The 16,638-nt window shown below is 36.4% G+C and overlaps 1 protein-coding gene across 4 annotated transcripts in view; it reads left to right on the top strand.

Moving 5' to 3' along the window:
• Positions 1 to 7,987: 7,987 nt before the first annotated feature.
• Positions 7,988 to 16,638, top strand: part of LOC106664095 (transcriptional enhancer factor TEF-1) — a 188,927-nt gene continuing 180,276 nt past the window's right edge. For all 4 annotated transcript variants that reach the window (XM_014389502.2, XM_014389501.2, XM_014389500.2 and 1 more), the window contains exon 1: positions 7,988 to 8,404. The gene's annotated coding sequence lies outside the window, so the exon portion shown is untranslated. The remainder of the gene's footprint in view (positions 8,405 to 16,638) is intronic.

The following is a 16,638-nucleotide window of genomic DNA, read 5'->3' as shown; positions in this document are numbered from 1 at the left end:
GTCTGCGAGAACACAGACTTTCGCGGTGACCCAGCGACGAAGTTCGTCCCTTTCAATAAAAGCCCGGCTTATTCCAATCCTGTTCAAAAGTCGACCCAATTAGTTCGAAGGGGGGAAACCGTGGGACTATCCCTTGACGTAAGCCGAATTGTCACATAAAATAACTTAAACCCTCTGTTTGTGTGTAACGTCCGTTGGCGTTAAGAAAGCGTGACTTTATGCAAGTCGGAACGGTCCTAATTGGCGATTGCGTCTAAACGAAAACTATCAGTTATTAAAGCGTGTAAAGAAGCGGTTGAGCATTCCTCCAAAGAGCGAAACAGTCGGATACCCGTCACTATTTTCGGCTATGGAGAAAGTAAAATTATTTCTGTACTTGCTGCTCGACTCTTCAAGGCTAAATTAACAACAACATCCCCATTAAACTGGCATATACTCCAGCCCCTCTGAAGCACATGTTACAAGCCAATGTATACATGTAATTTTAAAACAATCATCTCTTTTTTTAAAATTATTTTAGTCAATTCCACGACAGAAGATTATTATATATATTTACCTTTTTCCTCTTCCTAAAGACAGGAAGTTTTTTTTCTACTGAGCTGTAGCAAAAATAATGCAGGTTTCGAAAAGGCCGTCCAAACTATTTTTAATTTTTATATAAAATAAAATATATTCGGAATATTTTCCATCACAATCCTTGCCGACCTGTAATATTCGCTTTCCGCAGGCATAAAAATCTCAATTTCGGCTCACAACGTCTTGGAAGGCGTTTTCGGCTTCAACGCATTCTCTAAAAATGTTATCCTTCAAGAAGTGATCAATATGCCTAAAAAAGGGGAAGTCTAGGCGAGAGGTCGGGTGAATATGGAGGGTGTAGTAAGGTTTCATATCCTAAGTCCTTATGTTTCCGCAGGGTTGGCATTGCGACGTGTGGCAAGGCATTGTCGTGAAGAAAAACTGGCTCCGTACGGTTTACCAATGTTGTACAAAGACGGACATAGTACCCCAGCAGTACAACATCAAACAGTCACCATAACCCTTTTTGGGTGCAGATTTGGTTTTGGGATGAGTTTTGGCGCTTCATCCTTGTCCAACCACTGACCTGAAGACGGGTACATCTTGTTATCGTACAGAATCCATTTCTCATCACACGTGGAAAATCCGAGAAATGGATCATTTTGGCGGCGCAAAAGAAGAGACGTGCTTATTTCAAAGCGTCGATTTCTTTGGACTTCGGTTAGTTCATTAGGTACCCACTTGTCGAGCTTCTTTACATTACCAATTTGCTCCATAAGGCGAACAACGATAAACAAACACTAAGCTCTTCCTCAATTTCCCCTTGTTGTCTTACGTGAATTTTCTTCAATCTACGTGGTGCGTTGGTCATAACGGAAAACCTACCGCGGACTTTCCTTGTCTTCGAGGTTTTTAATTTTTTAATTTAATTTATTTATTTTTTATTTTAGGCTGACTTGCAGGTTGACTTTGCCAACTTCTCTGGCTACTCATCTCTGTTCAACCATTGAGCTAACCTTGTCTGATTGTCGTACTGGAGGTTGTTAAAAATGACGGTTAAAAATGTGATTGGGTGGCGTCGGTGGCCGCAACGGTTTAGGCCTTGACACGGCGCTCATCACTGTAAGGTAAAGGTCCCGGGTTCGAATACAGCGGCCCTGCATTCGTACCCGATAGACCTACAGATGGCACCCTGAGGGTTTATATGATCTCTGCTGTTGCTCTCGTAAAAAAATGTGATTTTGCAGCAAAAGCGAAGAACAAATTTCGTAACTCTTGTTTTTCTATGGTTCAGACAATTCGTGCGGTTCCAATTTAGCCAATTTTTTCGTTTTCCCGATATGCCTAGAAATGGTCGGAGCACTCATTATTAACAATATGCCTAACAGGTGCACATAGGCTTTAGCTAACAGAGGACATTTATACACGGTATTAAAAAAATTATTGTGTCCAATAAAGAAAATTATGGAATTAAAACCTTTTATTTTGTTACTTTTCAAACAGCGTTAATTAAATTTTCCTTCAGTAAAAAAACAAAAATTTCTAATAAATTTTAACGCAATTTATAACAAATTCTAAGGTAAAAATTTTAGGGAAAGTAAATCCTACAAAATTGGCAATATCCCAGATTGGCAATTTTCATTTTTCCGCAGTTTATATCATTTATATAATGAATATAATATATGAAAAATGTTTGGTTAAAAATCTTGAATTAATAGAAGAATCGTTTGCTTTTATCTACAATTTTAAGCTTTTAATTTTAATTGTAATTAATTTTCATGTGGCATTTTAGATAAGACCCATTTTACAAATATATACTTTTTTCCGTCAAATTAACCTTTTTTATTACAATTTAACACTTTTTAATTTCAATTTAACCTTTTTTAAATTAACATTTTATAAAATCTTGTGCATCTCTTTATATATTTCTTAATTATAATTAATTTTTTTTTCAGTCTCGAATTAATAAAAGAATATTTAAAAATTTAATTATATATATTTTTAAATTTTAATTGTCGTTAATTATCAGATGATGTTATAAAAGCCCAATTATTTGAGTTTAAAAAAAAATGGGTTGAGTTGAAATTAGAAAAGTTAATTTGATATTAAAAGGGGTTAATTTGAAGTTAAAAGGTTGATTTGAACTTAAAAAAGGTTTATGTGAAGTTAAAAAGGATTCATTCGAAATTAAGAAAAGGTTAATTTGAAATTAAAAAGGGTTAATGTGAAATTTCAAAAAAAAAAATTTGAGTTAAAAAGGATTAATTTGATGGAATATCCCATATTGGCAATTCTCATTTTTCCGCAGTTTATTATAATGTTTATGAATGTTTCGAAAAATGTTTGGTTAAAAATCTTGAATTAATAGAAGAATCGTTTGCTTTTATATATAATATTAAGATTTTAATTTTATTTGTAATTAATTTTCATGTGGCATTTTAGATAAGACCCATTTTACAAATATATAGTTTTTCCGTCAAATTAACCTTTTTTGATTACAATGTAACACTTTTAATTTCAATTTAACCTTTTTTTAAATTAACATTTTATAAAATGGGGACCGCGGTAGCCGAGTGGTTAGCATGAGAGACTCTCACGCCGCGGTCGTGGGTTCGATTCCCACCGTCGCCTCTGGCCCTTTTTTCCCGATAACCCCCAATTTGAACACACAAGAATTCGTACTATGGCTAATATGCAAGATCATAAGTAAAAAAAAAAAAAAAAAGGTTAATGTGAAATTAAAAAAGAGTTAATTTGGAGTAAAAAGGATTAATTTGACGGAAAAAGCCATATAGGTTTTTCATGTGTGGAATTTATTGTTGTTAACCCGAAATGTTTAGTACAGCTTCTCTTTGTACATTTTACCAATGAAGATAGGTTTAATTGTGTTTCTCAGGCAGATAGGCGTTTTGTTGCTGGTTGTTCTTGTTGAGCTTTAGCCCACCAGATTAATTAGCCATAGGATAGTTTAGGTCTTATTACTTCCTGTGCGATGGATTAAAACATTTATTACCACCCACTAATTGTCAAACCACATTCCCTTATCCATGGAACCACGAATGAACATCACAGGTTGAAAAATTTGTATTCTACCTTGATAAACATCCCACTTGGGTCACACATATTTGACTTAAAAGTGTAACAGACAACTCACATGACATTAGATCGAAAATAGCTGTGGACCTACGGTGTGAGTTTTGGGTTTCGGCCAAGCCTTCTAATTACTACAGCATGCAATCATCCCAAGTCGTCATAAAACTACTAATTATCCATTTACTGTATTGAAATGCCATAAGTAAGATAATTAAAATTCTTTATTGAAAAAAATTACTGAAAAGTTTATTAAAATACTACAATTTTACAGGATGTCTTTATTACATGGACCGGCTGAATTTCTTTTTAACCAATGACGGTATCATAAAAAAAGTGTTTGATATTTTAATAGTTTCAAATTTTTACATTTTTTTGGGAAAAAAACATTATACAGGATATTTCAGGCCCAGCTCAACTTAAAAACTTCAAATACGAAAACAGTTGTGCACTCGGATTTTAAATAGGTCAAAAATGAAAAAGGAATGGCAAACAGTTTGAAAATCGCATTTCGTTTGTTTCGTTGTTAATTCCAATAATTTTCTTCTTCACTGAAGTAAAAATTAATTGTCTTTACTGTTTACATTCTGTCATTGTTTGCCAAACTCGCATTACGGGAGCAAATCTTAATTCCTGGAAGTAAATAAATTTTACTGTAGTACCTATTCATTACATTTAGTATTCAATTCAAAATGAACTGAACAGCACGTTTTTCTGATCAACAGTGAGTTGATATGTACGACTGCTGTGTTTTTAGTGGTCTTATTGCGCATCGTATAGTCCAGTTGCACTCCCAGAAATTTCCTGATCGCCCCAGAGTAAACCACAACTAATTTTTATTTTCAATTAATTAATCTTTAAGTGAGGTATTGGTTGAGATAAAAAAAAAGCAAAAAGGAGGGACAATTCAAAAGGTGGGGTTGAGAAGGGAAGTTAGTGTTCGAGTGGATCGATGTCATGATAGCTCAAGTGGTAGATTAGCAGCGTATCAAGCCGAAGATCGTGGGTTCGAATCCCGCTCGTGCCATTGACTTTTTTATCTCAGCTAAAAACCTTAATTAACTGTAAACCACAACGTTTATTCGTGTTGTTCGCAATATAAAGAGATACGGAACAATTGCTGTTGAAGGGTTTCAGGGTTTTCAGATAATAAAATTAGAGATTTACTCCTGACTTACAATTTTAAGCCGTAACGTTCTCTCTTGTCTAGGGACTTAGGGACTCTGATTGTGACAGACGTCGAACGTTCCTTGCTCAAATGTCGGTTTGGGAGGCTGAAGAAAACGTTTTCCACACATTCTATGTACTGATGAATCTAATTTTAACTCTAATGGCATACTAAACCGTTGGAATTTTGGGGAAAATCCGAGAATTTCGTACTATGTCATCATCAGGTGGTTCACAGTATCAACGATTGATGTGAGCTTTTCGGAAATAAATTAATTGTGTCTTATTTCTACGAATATAATTTATTTTGGTGCTCAGTTCCTCAATTGTTTGAGGGAGGTTTTTCTAACACTGTTAGATGATGTTCCTCTGTAAGAACGACAAAGATTGATTCTCCAGCTTGATGGATGCCCTGTACCCAATTCTGTGCGGGTGAGCCGTGATTTGCATCGTCACTTCCGGGGTAGGTGGATACGACCTTATGGCCCGATGTGTTAGCCTCCTCGGTCACCCGATGTAACTCCACTTGACTATTTTCTGTGGGGTCATTAAAAAAAAAAACAATGTTACGCCAATCATAACACAACAGATGATTCTATCGCTCCGAATGCCGGAGAAGAGTGGTTGAAAAAGGAAATCTTTGCATCTTTACGCAAGGCAGGCAGTTCGAACATGAAATGTGATTAATCAACCAAATTAATTTTCAAAACTTTTGCCATAACTTTGTCATTTTTTGGCCGACTTAAAATCAGAGAGCACCATTGTTTTCAGCGTAAAAAATCGTTTAAAATGATGTGTCAGGATGTACAGGGTCGTATTTGAAATTTGGAAGGTGAAATGGGCCTGACGTACCCTATGGTAAAAAGGTAAAAATTTGAAACCTGACTAAAAAATATTAAATTTACAATTTTTTAAAAAAGTCGTTGGTTCAAGAGAAATTCGGCCAGGACACCCTGTATATAGGATCGGGTTGTGAGGTTAGGTTTTTCGTGGAAAAATGTTTTTCGTTATTAGGCTTTTAATGAAGGGTATTTGGAGTTCATTATGAAGGATGGTGTTGGAGACGAAGTAGGAAGCATTGAAAATGTTTCTAATTACTAAATTCACTAATTTCGTGGTCCGCTTGACCAATTAATATACTACAAGTAATTAAGGTTTTTGGTTGAGATAAAAAAGTCAATGGGACGAGCGGGATTCGAAGTAGTATATTAATTGGTCAAGCGGAAATTAGTGAATTTAATGATTAAAACTGAAGTATACTTCACTAAAGCTCTCCGTGGCCATTTCATTTGTCGTCGAGAATCCAACACGATTACACGACATTTGAAAAGTGGCAAAAAAGGAGGGAAAATTCAAAAAGGTGGGGTTGAGATAGGAAGTTGGTGTCCGAGTGGATCGAGGTCACGATAGCTCAAGTGGTAGAGCAGCGGCGGCGTATCAAGCCGAAGATGGTGGGTTCGAATCCCGCTCGTGCCATTGACTTTTTTATCCAACTAAAAAACTTAGTTTCTAATTACTTTGGATCGGAAGGTTTAGCCCTATAGTTCTAATGCATACTTCCAAATTAGTTTCAGTAGTGTCTTGTAGACTGTTCGTTAGTATACGAGATACGTGTGATTTTCTTTATAGTGGTGTGTCTTTTCCACGTTAGTTGTGAGTCGAGGTAGAACCAAATGTAGCAGTACACAGTCAATTTTAGAGATGGGATGACTATTGAGGGATATTGTGTGAGAGGTTTTGTTTCGGATGGTAAAACAAATATGGTGGCATTTTCTTTCATTTACCTTAAAATACCGGAGTTTACTGTTATAGGAGCAACTGCAGGATCAGTGGATTGCACAGCTGTATCAAAGGGAATGTGGCAGTGGAATTGTGTGTGTGGAGCCAAAGGGAATGAAGGGTGAAATTTGGGTATCTGAAGTATAACCATACTTTGGATATATAAAGTAAATTATAACCATACTTTGGAAAGTTTTTTTTCATACAAAACTAAGTACTCTCCTTGGTACCACTGCGTGCACTTCTCTTGGTATGAAATTTTCGTTTCCGAAGTGGCTATATAATATCCGGGATGGTGCTTCAAATTCACCAAGGATATGCGTGGTGCGCCTCTGGTTTCTTTGCCCAGGTGGTGCTTTTGCCCAAGGTTTTTGTTTTTCTTTCTCAAGCTATTTATCCAGCTCCACCGACGCCTTACCTCTGGTGTTTAAAAGTGTTTGCGTTTCACGTTTAAGTCGGTCATCCTGCTCGGACTGGGCGAATCTGTACACTCCAGTCGGTGTGAGATGAGGTTATCGGCATGTTTTGGACTCGTTCATATCCATTTGGTCCTATTCAACCCGTGAAAAGTCTATGGAGGAATTTGTTCTTAAGAAACCAAGGAGGCATTGCGTCGAGGTCAGAGCGGTGTATCTGTTGAGAGTTGAAAGTGAAGACAGCCGCTTCAACGTTATATGTGGGTCACAGATGTGTCATGAAGATCACATTCGGCTGGTAAAACTGTCAATCTCCGTCCAAGGTCGCGAGATTTCACGGGCGATGTTGCCCCCTCCCCTCGTTTAAGAACCAGTTGCGTTGGAAACATCAACATGTTTTTTTTAATAAGTCACGTAACAACATTAATTTCACGAAGATTAATTCCAGGTTGTTTGAAGTCAGATAACACGTCGTTGGTGACAAATGATATTTGTAATTGCCAAAACACCACATCAGGAACACACTGGATCAAGGTATGGTCTTGAAGAAAAATGAAATTCAATTGACACTTCCAAGCTTTCGACCGAATTTAAGGCCATCAACAAGGCAAAACGTTTTTGTTTACAAGCGATCTCAAATTTCCTCGAAGGCCGACTCAGTCCTAACATTGCCAAAGACTGGAAAAACAAGGACAAAAAAGGCAGAAAAAACTGAAGATTTTTTTTTCAAGCCATCCAGGTTACACCAAAAATGGTCGATACTTGTAACGTTGAAAACACCACATGTCGAATTTCGAGTCAAAATGCAAATTGCATAGCAAGGAAGTTGCAAGTTTGAACCGACTGTTCCTAAGTATATTGGGCGTATTGCATCAGTAGGTATTTTCATATGGTTAATTTTTAATAATTGAATTTGAGTGACGTCCTGCTTGTACTCTCACCTCTTCCTGGCCTAGGACTGTCGGTCTCGTCTACCTGGCCGAACGGCGTCCGATGACCCAGTCAAGCGGTAACCTCGATCGGGCGCGCAAGTCCTCGCCCCTACCACGCCGCTGCCTCACACGCTCCCTCTCAGCCCCCTCTCTCTCTCATTCTCTCGGCGAGAGTCTACAAACGGCTGCCTCCCTCTCAGTTCTTTACCCGGCGCTCGAACCGTTCGAAGATCGCCGGATCCACCGACCGGACCAACGGAATACCACGGATACCATTTCCCAAAACGCCGTCTATTATTTTTGCTTTTTTTTATTTCTCCTTCTTCCCTGTGGAATGTGAGACAAGGTTTTTACTGTGCTGTGCTGTTTATAATATAGAGAAAAATACAGATATTTTTCTTTTTTATTGGTGTATATTGTGCTTTTTCACTGGTCACTTTTTGATTTATTTTTGACTACCCGGAACTGTTCAACGTCCAGATTGAAGGGAATCGTTTTCTATCGGTAAGTACCATTTTGATTAATATCTCATCTAACTTGTCCCAACACATCAAACACACTGAAGAATCTTTAGACAGAGTTTTTTTTTTAAAGACGCTTATTCTTTTTTTAACTCTCCCTTGACCGGACGCCCCCCTCTGGAAACACCGTCTTATTTTCAGTATGACTGTTTATGGCACTTGAAAATAATCCCTGTGTTTTCAGTATGCACAGGCTGAAAATGAATAACGATTTAATAATTTCACGTTCGTTATTCTTTTTGACGAGTCTGTCTTGGTGTCCATGTTAAAAATCTTCATTCGAAAAATAGAACGCCGTGAAAGGGCCGGTTTGTTTGTTAATTTTGCCGCTCTTTCTTCTGTATCTTAGCGACGCAGGTACAAACCGAACTCGGCCACGTGTTTTCCCGGTCTTTCCCAATGGTTTCCGCTTTCCCGGACGATTTTCACCGCTGAGGAAGTCAGTGGGACGGTCCTCTCGGAAGGGTCTCGTGTTGCACCTCCTCCTCTTAAAACCCGTGTTGACAGTTAGATGTGACAGAGGTTAGCTTGTCACATTTAACATTTTCGTTTCAAGTTACGTCATTTTTCAAAAAACTACCTCCGCAAGCTAAAAAACAACAAGAAACACTGGATGGTTGGTTTCTACGAACGTTCCTAATCTTAATAATTATTATTGACCAATAGTGGATAAACCACAACACTCTCGGGATCTTCGCAAGTTTTATTTAAAGTAGAATAAATGTATAATTAAATATTTTGGTCTATGTGGCAAATAAATTCAGTTGATATTGGTTATCTAATAATCCTCACTTTTTCAGCCTAAATTAGAAAAAAACTACCCGTGCAAGCTAAAAAAAAGCAACTAACACTTGATGGTTGGTTTTGACGTTATAGTTCAAACAGCGGTTGGTTTTGATGCTATAGTTCTGGTCGTTAGTGCGGGTTCTACGGAATATTAATAATTAATATTAATATCTATTAATTATTAATATTGATATTAATAATCATTAGTGACCAATAATGGATAAACCAAAACACCCTGGGAATCTTAAAGTCTTATTTATAGTTATTCAGATATCGTGAGATGCGGTCGGGTGTGGTCTTATTTATAGTAGCATAAATGTACAATTAAACATTTTGGTCTATAAGTTGAAGGTATTACTCATTTTTCAAAAACTACCTCAGCAAGCTAAAAAAAACATCAAACACTGGCTGGTTTGTTTCTGTGGACGTTCCTAACATTATGAATTGTGGATAAACCACAACACTTTGGGGACCTTTACGAGGTTTATTTGAAGTAGAATACATATAAAATGAGATATTTCGGACTATAATGCCAAATAAATTTATTTGATNCATAGTGGATAAAGTACAACATTCTAGGGGATCTTTACGAGGTTTATTTGCAGTAGAATACATGTAAAATAAATATTTTGATTTATATTGTCAAATAAATTCAGTTGATATTGGTTATCCAATAATCTTGAGCCCTTCAGCGTAAATTAGAAACAATCAGCCCTTGCAAGCTAAAAAACAAGCAATAAACACTTGATGGTTGGTTTTGACGCTATAGTTCTGACCGCGAGTATGGGTTCTGTGGAGTTTCTTATATTAATAATTATTAGCGATCAATTGCGTAAAATAGAAAAATCTTCCCCTGCAAGATAAAAAGAAAGCAACAAACATTTGATGGTTGGTTTTGATGTTATAGTTATGGTGTAGTTCTGCTCGCGAGTGTGGGTTCTACGGAAGTCCATAATTCGTAAGTTCAATAATTATTAGTAACCAATGGTGAATAAACCAAAACACTGTGCGATCCTCAAGTCTCATTTGTAGTAGGATAAATGTGCAATTAAATATATTGGTCTATAATGCCAAATAAATTCAGTTTATATGTTATCTAATAAGCCTGAGAGCTTTGGCCTTGATGAGAAAAAACTACTCTCGAGAAACACTTGATGGTTGGTTTTGATTTTGATGCTACAGTTCTGGCCGCGAGTGTAGGTTGTACGGAAGTAGCAACCAATAGTGGATAAACCAAAACATTCGGAGCCCTAACAAGCTATTCAAAATATATACGGGCATATTGATTATAAGGCCAAATTATTTCAGTTGGAAATTTTTTGTATAGGTGCCTAAACCTTACTTATTATTGTGATATTGAGCTGTTTATTACTTACTGCCACGATAATGAGCTCCTAACAAAAATCCTGACATATTATTGTGATATTGAGCTTTTTATTACTTAAAAATCCAAATTGCTACCAGGGATTGATCGAAATGCGATAAAACAGCTTGGTAATTAAGTCTTTCTTTGGTTCTGGCTCCGAGTGTGGTTCTGCGGAAGTTTCTTATCGTAAAATATTGATTATTTTGTTAGGAATCAAACGATTTGTCACGTCTTTTAGCGTCCTTCAGTTTCGGGTATGTAGAACCTTAAACTTTGTCGTCTGACCTTTTGGGCTACCATTGTTGTGTGGCTCTCATCCGATTTTGATATATCGAAAAAATCCCATTTGGTCCACTCTTTTGAAAGGATCCGCTGACGAAATTGGAAAAATAAAGCCGAAACGTTCTGCCTGTTACAGCTGCGGGGACACGAGGGACAGTTTCGACTTTAAACATCCTTCAATTTGATTATGATTTATATGCGTGTTTTACTAAATTGTTAGCGTCGTTTATGAGATGATTATTTATAATTTGCCAGAGAATAAATACTGGGTCTTACGTAAACTGACCGGCAAACCTGCTGAAACTGCCGATCCCTTCGTCATATTGTGCCGTGTACCTGGCAGATAAAAACCTTCACCGTTGTTTTCTTAAATGCTCATCGGGCCAAATTAAAAGTAAGGATCTTCCAGGAAAAAATGTATATCGAAGCTCATTTTTATAGAATTCGTGCTTCTTGGTACTTGGGGTAGAGTCCAAGTAAGACGATTTTATTGTTAGGCCAAATAAGCCGTTGATGGACTAGTAAAGTAAATATATTCATTGGACGCAATTTGATGGACGGATAAGTAAAATACGGAATCGTATCAAAATCAAGAACAAGGACATAAAAGTGAAATAATAAATTCAGCTTTATAAAACCTATCGCAGTTCGGTTGTTTCAGGTCATTTTTGGTCTCCCTAACTTCGTTATATTGGACTGTTGGAGTTTGTGAACTGGGGTGGATTTTTAAAAAAGGATGAATTTCACTGTATAAAAATAATTTTAGTTCGGTCGTGTCCTGTCATTTTTGGTCTGCCTGTCTAAACAGGCATTTTCGTCTGCCACATATTTTAAACTGTTATGGTTTTTTTGCCAAAGAATTAATACAAAATTAAAATAATCATTGTTAAGTCGTTTCTGATCATTTTTGTTCTGCTTGTCTTCATCGTTTTGATATTTCAGACATTTTTCACCTGTGGTGGTTTATGGCGAATAATAAATTCAACTTTATAAAAATTATCGCAGTTCGGTTGTTTCAGATCATTTTTGGTCCCCTATCTTCGTTGTTTTGGTCTGTATGGCCTTTTTGACCTTATGTGGTGGGGGTTGTGCAAAAGAATAAATTGACCTTATAAAAATAATTGTAGTTCTATCGTTTCTGATCATTTTTTGCCAGACTTTTTAAGCTGTGATGTTGTTTCTGCCAAAGAATAAATTCTACTTAATTAAATAATCGTAGTTCTGGTCATTTTTGGTCGCTTATTTCGTTATTTTGTTCTGTCAGACATTCTTCAGCTGTGCTGGGTTTTTCGCCAAAGAATAAATTTAACTTTATTGAAATAATCATTGTTAAGTCGTTTCTGGTCATTTTTGGTCTGTTTATCTTCATCGTTTGGATATGTCATTTTTCACCTGTGGTGGTGTATGGCGAATAATAAATTCAACTTTATAAAAATTATCGCAGTTCCGTTGTTTCAGATCATTTTTGGTTCCCTATCTTCGTAGTTTTGGTCTCTATGGCCTTTTTGACCTTATGTGGTGGGGGTTGTGCAAAAGAATAAATTGACCTTATAAAAATAATTGTAGTTCTATCGTTTCTGATCATTTTTTGCCAGACTTTTTAAGCTGTGATGTTGTTTTTGCCAAAGAATAAATTCTACTTAATTAAATAATCGTAGTTCTGGTCATTTTTGGTCGCTTATCTCGTTATTTTGTTCTGTCAGACATTCTTCAGCTGTGCTGGGTTTTTCGCCAAAGAATAAATTCAACTTTATTGAAATAATCATTGTTAAGTCGTTTGTGATCATTTTTGTTCGCTTATCTTCGTTATTTTGTCTGTCAGACGTTTTTCAGCTGTGGTGGGTTTTCGCTAAAGACTAAAGTCAACGGTTTTAAAATAATTCTAGTTCGGTCGTTACTGATCATTTTTGGTCTCTCTATCTTCGTTATTTTGGTCCGTTGTACGTTTTTGAGCCGTACTGGGTTTATGCCAAGTAGAGAGTTGGGTTTGAGCTAGTATGGCGGACCGGTATGGTCGGAAACGGCCCAACTACAAATTCTTTTTAAGCCGGAAAGTAAAAAAATATTTGGAGACTCTTTAAGTTTGTTATTCCAATTATAACCGAAGACAGTGGCATTGTTTTCCCTCCAAGGATTTTTTGTCTGTTAAAGACAGCTATGAACGGCAATGACGCAATCGTACTCTATTTCGATTCAGTTCAATAAGATAAAGAGAGGAGCCCGATTTGTTTTTACTCTTCCGCTTAGGTCGTGTTTTGGATTGAAAGGGCCTAAGACGGTTCCGGTTTTACACAAAAAAAATCCTTTATATCTTTTCATCTTTGCCATTTATTTGTTTATTATCGTGTGTGGATATTGTTCGGTTTTGTTTATCGCTACGAGACATTGACCCGTAGAATGTCGAAAGAAGAAAAGTCTGTTAAATGATCAATTTTTGAATTCAAATAGTTGTAAAATTATATATCGTTCTACGGCCAATAATAATTGTGGACCTTTGGATTGGCCGTAGGTAACAGTCGCCGGGTCCACCTGCCGTCGAGAAATAAAACGGAAACGTCGGATTCGACGAACCAGTGGAAAATTTGCGGTTGCCGATAAATTACACGGTTGATAATTGCACCAGGGCGGCGATCCAATTTTACCTGGGTGACTCGGGAGGGGCTTCCCACCGGTGTGGAGCCTTTCCATTTTGGAAGGTGAACGTCGCCGGGGAATTCAATAAGGACAATTTTAAGTATCCACTAATTGACAGGAACTACTTTTAAAACGGGGCTTCATTTAGTAAAATGGCGGGTGCTTATTCAGTTGGGAGTTGTTGGGCAGGGAGTCCTTTTTCATAAAAACTGTACATTAAAAAAGGAAAATCGCCTATTTTTGTGGGTTTTTTTTTGTAATTTTTCCACGAGCACAATATTAAACCTCTATGTTTAGACTAGAGATCATATAGATCAATTATTGTAACGGGATGTAATTGTGCCCCGCCACTTCCCCTGAAACTTAAAGTTTCTATGTAAATTTATTACAAATAAATCAAATCTAAAAATTTAATTAAAATCTGACGCTGTGGCATTTTCCGATAAAAGCTTTCTATTGGAAAAATAGGTAAAAAGTTAAATAAATAACAGATTCTGGTCTTTGTCTTACCTTTGTGAAAGTTCTCATAAAACTATAAGCCGATTATTTAGCCTGCTTTTTCCATCTTTGAATTATGGACAGCGAACGGCTTTCCTACGACAGTTGGATTGTAAAATGGCCACCCTGGAGAAAAGCTTTTTTAAGCTTCTTCGGTCCGAACATTTCACCACAGACCACCGAAGATTTGCGAAACGATGAAACATAGACTATAGGCGTTCGATTCCAGCGGTCCAGCATTTATCCCCGACATACAAATGTTTTGTAACACCCGCACCCCAAGGGTTCATATAACCTCGTATTTCTAACACCCACGTAAAAAATAGACTAGGCAACGGTGTTACAGTCCTTGGCAATTTTGGGACTGAATCTTCAAAAAATTTAAAACCATGTATTAAAAACGTAATCATGTCAATTTATTGACATCTGTAAGATTGTTTTGCCCTGATGATGACGTTGAATTGGTGGAAAGCTTGGCAGTTAACAATTGAATATATTTTTATACCCAGACCATACCGACATCAAAATTATTCGTGAGTAAAAAAAGTGGTCGATACATCTAAAACTGTAAGCTTACAATAGTTTCAATTCACCAGATGATCTGAATGCTCTTGACGGACTACTGAATATGGCGAGGTGATGTCTGATAGAGACGAAGAACGACTTCTGAGAGACCTAAAGACATATAGACAGGAAACGACCAAAATATTAGTTACCACTTTCATGTATGAATCTCGTCTTGCACCTTCCAATAAAACACAGCCAGGTCTGAATGCTCCTGACAACACTGAAGATTGCGAAAGGACGAAACGTCTGACAGACAAAAACAGCGAGGATAAACGGGCTAGGATGGCAGGAAATCGCCAAATTACAAAATCAGCTCCTACCTACACACCTGACAGTGTGTTCTCGAACAAGATTTAAGTTCAGTCGGATTTTGGGTTACTTAGAACTTGGAATAAATAGGCATAAAAGGGAACGATCGGTATACGATTGAAAAGCTTTTTTATGTAACAATCACTGGCTTGTGTGATTATTAATTAAGTCGTGTAGCTCAAGTGTCACGCTTTTAAATGGAAATTGTGCCGGTGTTTTTGAAAATCAAATCCCAGGGCCGGTGAGATTTGAACCCGAGGCCTAATAATACGCTCTGTGGCGTATTACGTCTGCGGCCACCGGATATATTAATTGTTCCGTGCAAGTTTTGTATAAAAATAGAGTCTAACTGTAGCATTTTTTTCGGACTTGTTAAAAACGAATCGGACCAGTTTTTTAAAATAAAATTTTTGATTATTTATTATTTTACATCGATCGAGAATGGACCCGTTTCATTTAAGGAGTCTCAATCGTTTTTCGAACCAAATTTTGTATAAAATTTATTTTATTTTTCTATATTAAACTTTAATCTTTCATTCGCAGAATGTAACAAGCTTGATGTGCCTACAAATATTTTTTTGGAAATTGCAAATTAAGTGCTTTCTGAAGTATCTTGCCTTGTTGAACTTGAAACTTGCCACCTCTTACGCTGTTGTAAGACTTCTTTTTTCTTTGTCAAAAAATGCCTTCCTTTTCACAACCCTTTTCTCTCTGTTAAAAAAAAGTAATCTGTGTTTAAAGTTTTGAGTCGGCGGCGGGAAAAATTCCCCGAAAAAGCCCGATCGGAAAATCGCTTTCCTAAAAATTGTTTTTTCACATTTCGGATACACTTTTCCCTAAAACCCTCCTTCTTATTGAAACGATTTTTTTCTGTGTCAAAAAATGCCTTCCTTTTCATAACCCTTTTCTCTCTGTTAAAAAAAAAGTAATCTGGGTTTAAAGTTTTGAGTCGGCAGCGGGAAAAATTCCCCGAAAAAACCCGATCGGAAAATCGCTTTCCTAAAAATTGTTTTTTCACATTTCGGATACACTTTTCCCTAAAACCCTTCTTCTTATTGAAACGATTTTTTTTTTAAATTTTGTAGAACATAAGCAGACAAACAATTGTGTTGAGCAACATTTTTTTGAATGTGTGGTGTTTAGTGACCGTTGGTTAATCTGGAGATCGTGAGATGCTCTCTGGTGTGACGTAGGTTTTAGAAAAACATTTCTTTATCGTGCCAACGTTTCGATCATTATTGAGATCATCTTCAGGGCCTGGGATTTATAAACATTGTTTAAATTAGCATAAATTTCTTTTTTTCTTTTTCACATCCTACATGTATTTATAAAATTTAAATTATAAATTCCAGGCCCCGAAGATGATCGCAGTAAAGATCGAAACGTTGGCACGATGAAGAAAATGTTTTTCTAAAACCTACGTTACACCAGACCGCATTTCATGATCTCCAATTAATCATTTTTTTAAATAAACACCTTAGAGCGGTTAAATATATTTTTTAAAAGTAAAAAAAGGGGTAAAATTTTCTTGCAACTTTAAGTTACAAAACATTAAGAATTCTCTCTTTTTTAAGACTAGCTATGAATTCGTATTATATTATAAAAATAAAATATAAATTTAATGTATATAATAATCCAATAGACCGAATAGATTGTATTATTTGTTTTTTTCTAAGAAAATGATACTTTAAATGGAAATTTTTCTTCCTGCATTTAAACAACTAAATGTCCTTCAAATTTGCTGAAATATGGTCAAACTTTTAAGTTCGGTGCTT

Source organism: Cimex lectularius, unplaced genomic scaffold (assembly GCF_000648675.2).
Source record: "Cimex lectularius strain Harlan isolate CLEC.00 unplaced genomic scaffold, Clec_2.1 scaffold127, whole genome shotgun sequence".
Lineage (NCBI taxonomy): Eukaryota > Metazoa > Arthropoda > Insecta > Hemiptera > Cimicidae > Cimex > Cimex lectularius.
The sequence above is the reverse complement of the archived record's forward strand: the minus strand, read 5'-3'. Positions and strand labels throughout refer to the sequence as shown.